The sequence below is a fragment of the Sapajus apella genome, unplaced genomic scaffold (genome assembly GCF_009761245.1).
Source record: "Sapajus apella isolate SASKATOON/1434 unplaced genomic scaffold, GSC_monkey_1.0 scaffold130, whole genome shotgun sequence".
NCBI lineage: Eukaryota > Metazoa > Chordata > Mammalia > Primates > Cebidae > Sapajus > Sapajus apella.
The window spans coordinates 217,461-222,462 of NW_022437070.1; the positions used below are offsets into that span (position 1 = coordinate 217,461).

General features: G+C 43.7%; 1 protein-coding gene across 4 annotated transcripts in view; it reads right to left on the reverse strand.

Annotated features, from left to right (window-relative positions):
• Window positions 1-4,346, reverse strand: part of ELSPBP1 (epididymal sperm binding protein 1) — a 33,074-nt gene extending 28,728 nt beyond the window's left edge. The window contains exons 1-2 of one of the 4 annotated variants that reach the window (XR_004264102.1): window positions 3,306-3,454; window positions 2,631-2,754 (exon numbers count right to left, since the gene is read on the reverse strand). The gene's annotated coding sequence lies outside the window, so the exon portion shown is untranslated. Of the gene's footprint in view, window positions 1-2,630; window positions 2,755-3,305; window positions 3,480-4,190 lie in introns of those variants that run through there. The other 3 variants (XR_004264101.1, XR_004264100.1, XM_032262504.1) reach the window with 3 other exon arrangements.
• Between the last annotated feature and the right edge of the window lie 656 nt (window positions 4,347-5,002).

Consider the following 5,002-nt stretch of genomic DNA (forward strand, 5'->3'; position numbering starts at 1 on the left):
CCCCCCCACCCTGGCAAAAAAGAAGAAACCTCACTAAAAAAAAAAAAAAAAAAAAAAAAAACAGTAATTATATATGTGTATCTTTGCACATATATGTGTATGTACATGTACATGCCTGTATGCATGATAGATGTGTATATATGTATACATAATATACACACATCATATGTGCACATATACAGGTATATACGTGCACATATGCTCACATGCAAACATGCAGAGTTAAAATGTTTTTTTTTAAAAAAGATAGAGGACAGGTAAGGTGGCTCATGCCTGTAATCCCAACACTTTGAGAGGCCGAGGCAGGCAGATCATGAGGTCAGGAGTTCGAGACCAGCCTGACCAACATAGTGAAACCCTGTCTCTACTAAAAATATAAAAATTAGCTGGGCATGGTGGTGCATGCCTGTAATTCCAGCTACTCAGGAGGCTGAGGCAGAAGAATTGCTTGAACCCAGGAGGCGGAGGTTGCAGTGAGCCGAGATGGTGCCACTGCACTCCACAGCCTGGGTGACAGAGCAAGACTCTGTCAAAAAAGAAAGAAAGAACATCCTGAGTACAGCAATAGGAGGCAGTTTAAAATCACAAAATGAAAAATCTACAAAAATGAGATGGGTTTCATAGAAATTGATTAATTTTATGGGGTAGTTAGTGACTTACCAAATTTATTGAACATCTATAGAGCAAAGTGAGGTGCCAGGGGCCACTTAGTGTTGGCATTCCATAGTGATTAAGAGTCTGTGTGGATGTTTTGCTGGTGTCTGGCAGAGTGACATTTAATAAGGTACTTCACAGCTTACCCCTCTGTAAAATGGTGATGCTAATAATCAGATCTACTTCATAGAGTTCCTGGGAGGATTAAATTGGATGAAAAAAACAAAATGCTTAAGACAATGTGTGCTATAGAGATAATTCACAATAAATGTTGGCCATTTATGATGATGATGGTAACATTCATTCACCATGCTAGACCTGCAGTAATAATTAGGCAAACATTTTGAGAATGTTCGAATTCTCTTCTTTTGCTTTTGTTATTTATTGCCTTTTAAAATTTCCTGAAACTATTACCTTCTAAGAAATTTTTTCCCTGCTTAATGATACTCTTCTTTGATAATATTACCTCATCCATTCATCCATCAACCATCCTTTTACTAACCCTTCTTTCATCATCCATCCATCCATCCATCCACCCATGTATCCTTCCATCCATTCTTCCATCCATTCCTCCATCTATCCATCCATCTTCTTCCATCATACATTCATTCATCCATCCATCCATCAACTCATCCACCCATTCATCCGTCCACTCATTCTTCCATCTATCAATTCTCCCATCCTTTTGTCTTTCACCATCCACTTATCTATCAATTCATTTATCCTCCTAGTCATCCATTATTCATTCAATCCATCCTCTTATCATCCATCCATCAGCTATTCATCCAATAAGTATTTAAGAACCCCACGATTCATAAGAAACTGTGTCAAGTACCAAGAGGAGCCAGATATGATTTCTGCCCTCAACAACCAGAGATAAATCCTTTCATCTATCCTTCGATTTATTTCATCCACTCCTCCATCCATCCTTCCATTCATCCATTCTTTCACCATTCATCCATTCTTCTATCCACACATCCTTCCCTTCATTCTTTTTTCTTTTTTGTTGTTGTTGTTTTTACCAGATCACAGTTCAAATTCCCTTCATTCTTTAATCATCCATTAATCCACCACCCATCCAATAAGTATTCAAGAACACCATCATCTATAAGGAAATGCGGTGGGTACCAAGAGGAACCAGACATAATTTCTGTCCTCAAACACCTAGAGGTAAGACATTGGCACCAATATTTGCTACCCAACATGGAACATAATGGCAGCCACAACAGGTAGTATTAAGGCACTGATAGGGTGCCCAAGAGGCAGCTTAGCCCACAGCCTTGGTTCTCTGGTTCTCTAAAGCCACAACAATGTCGCAGTGGACCAATGAGAAGATAATAGCACCCAACCAACCAGGGTTCAAATCCAACCTCTCCCATGTATCAACTGGGTGGCCTTGAGAAGGTCACTTCACCTTTCTGAACTCCAAGTCAATATTCCTATCTGTTTAGTGGAGATAATATCTCAACTATAAAGCCATTGTGATAACTATGGGCACACGTGGGCTGTAAGGTCACTGGAGTATAGTGTACCTTCAAAATAATGAGTCCATTTGCTTCTCAGCAAAAATGACCCCATGTCTGAAACAAGACTTCAGTGTGAGTCTTCCCCCAACCTTAAAGCCCACACACAAACCTCTTCTATTACATATTTAGGCTGCCTTTGGAGGGAGAAGCAACAGGATCTCAGTAAATTCTTTTTGAATCTCAACTTTTTCTTCAAATAAGGTCAATAAGCCTCACCTGGAGAAATGGTGCAAACGTTGACAGAACCATAAAGATTCTAATCCACTACCCAGAATTTAATAAGTAATTCATCCAGTCTCTTAAAGGTAATGTGTTCCCTTTTCTTCAGTTTCTCCCAAACTTGGGATACAGGCAACCTTCCTTAGCATTACACCAGTCAGATAATCTGGTTTAACCCATTTCTTTGAGTTTATTAACAGAGAAAGGGCCCCACCCACAAGACTCCACTTTCCCTACTTTCTCTGGCTTTTCTTCTTCCAGAGCCAATTTGGCAGCCACCAGCTACATCTGGTTCTTGGGCACTTGAAATGAGAAAGTCCGGATTGTTCTATGTTGTACATGTAAAATACTGATTCTGAAGACAAAGTATAGGAAAAAGAACGTAAAATGTCTCATGAATAATTGTTTGTATTTATTATGTGTTGAAATGGTCATCATTTAGATATCCATGGGTTCCCCAAAACATATTACAGCTAGTGCTCGACTTATGACCACGATTGGGACCGCGGACCGGTCGTAACACGATTTGGTCGTAAGTTGAATAGGCTATATGTACGGTTGAAATGGTGCACGTGGAGATGGTAGTGCTGCCGGAAGCTGGTCCGCACTGTCGTACGCCCAGCTGGGCAACGTTTGCACTGCCAGACATGGAGCAGTCGTGGCTAGCAATTGTGGTCGTAAAGTCAAATGGTCGTAAGTTGCATAGGTCGTAAGTCGATCAATACCTGTATTATAATCAATTGCACTTATCCTTTCTTACTTGTTTCTGCTATAAAACTTGCCATGATTTATATGGCTCACATCCTATTTCTAGCACATAATACTGCTCTAAACCTTCCTTCCTTGTGACAGGAGCCCCCAGACCCCACTTCTCACACCATCCCAAGTTTCCAGGTCAAAATGTACCTTTGAGAAAGTCCTTCTGGGCCCTAGCTCTCTCCACGGTCTCTCTTTAAGGTTCTGCTCCCAAGAGCTCTGGATAATCTGTGGATTGGCTGAACGGCTTTGCCCCCAGCCTGTCTGTAGGACGGCAGCTGCTCTAAGGAGGGTTCTTCATCAGTAGTTACTGTCAGAAGGCAGAGATCAGCTGTGGTTAATTTATGATGGCTTGAGATAAGCCCATGCATATCCACGAAGCCCATAAAATTCAGTCAAGTGTATGCTGATGGGGCCTTGCAGGGGCTGGACACAGGACAAGAATATTAATAAGCAGAGGAGAGAATGCTCCCAGAAATGCAGCTGAGGAGCTGGAGAGGTTTCAGCTGAACAATAAAAGACTGAGAGCCCTAGAATTATCTAGCAAGAAGGCAAGTGTGGGATAATTGAAACTAGCCTTCTGAAATATGTCATTTTTTTTGTTTTGTTTTTTTGAGACAGAGTCTTGGTCACCCAGGCTGGTGTGATCTCGGCTCACTGCCACTATCACCTGCCAGATTCAAATGATTCGCCTGCCTCAGCCTCCTGAGTAGCTGGGATTACAGGTGCCCACCACCATGCCTGGCTAATTTTTTTTATTTTTAATAGAGACGGGGTTTCACCATGTTGGCCAGTCTGGTCTCAAACCCCGACCTCAGGTGCTCTGCCCTCCTCGACCTCCCCAAAGTGCTGGGAGTACAGGCCATAATTTTTAAATGATTCTTTACCATCCTGGAATTTTGCAAAGAAGTCCACAAGTCTTCTCTTGGGATCCTTCAGAGTTGCCCACATGTTACAGCTGACCTTCCTTCCTTGCAATGGGAGCCCCCAAACCCCACTTCTCACACCCTCCCAAGTTTCCACGTCAAAATGTACCTTTGAGAAAGTCCTTCTGGGCCCTAGCTCTCTCCACGGTCTCTCTTAAGGTTCTGCTTCCAAGAGCTCTGGATAATCTGGGGACTGGCTGAACGGCTTTGCCCCCAGCCTGTCTGTAGGACGGCAGCTTCTCTAAGGAGGGTTCTTCATCAGTGGTTACTGTCCGAAGGCAGAGATCAGCTGTGGTTAAAAACACCTTGGTTTTACAGATAAGGGAATCAAGGCACAGCTGGGCTCAGGGACTTGGCGAACCTCAGACAGCAAATTGTTAGGGAGCGCAGGGCTTGACCCAGTGTGTCCGGGGCTCTTTGCTTATTGTTTCTTTGGTGCTGCGTCCTCATGTCCCAGGCTTGGGTGTTTTCAGAATAAGAGGCTTGCAGGAAAATTTACCGGGCGTGGTGGCGTGTGCCTGTAATTCCAGCTACTCGGGAAGTGGAGGCAGGAAAATTGCTTGAACCCAGGAGGTGGAGGTTGCAGCGAGCTGAGAATGCACCGTTGCGCTCCAGCCTTTGCAACAAAAGAGAATCCCCCGTCCACAAAACCAAGACAAGAAAAATTAAGAGGCTTGCAGGCTGGGGTTTGTCTCATGGCAGCCTCCTCTGCCCAGGCTTCTCTGCCTGTCTCTGCCTTCACCTCTTTTCACTGGCTGTCTCTCTGGCCCTCCCTGCCACTCTCTTTCTCAGTCTCTCTTTCACGGTCTCTCCTCTCCTCTTTTTTTTTTTTTTTTTTTGAGACGGAGTTTTGCTCTTGTTGCCCAGGCTGGAGTGCAATGGCGCGATCTCGGCTCACCGCAACCTCCGCCTCCCGGGTTC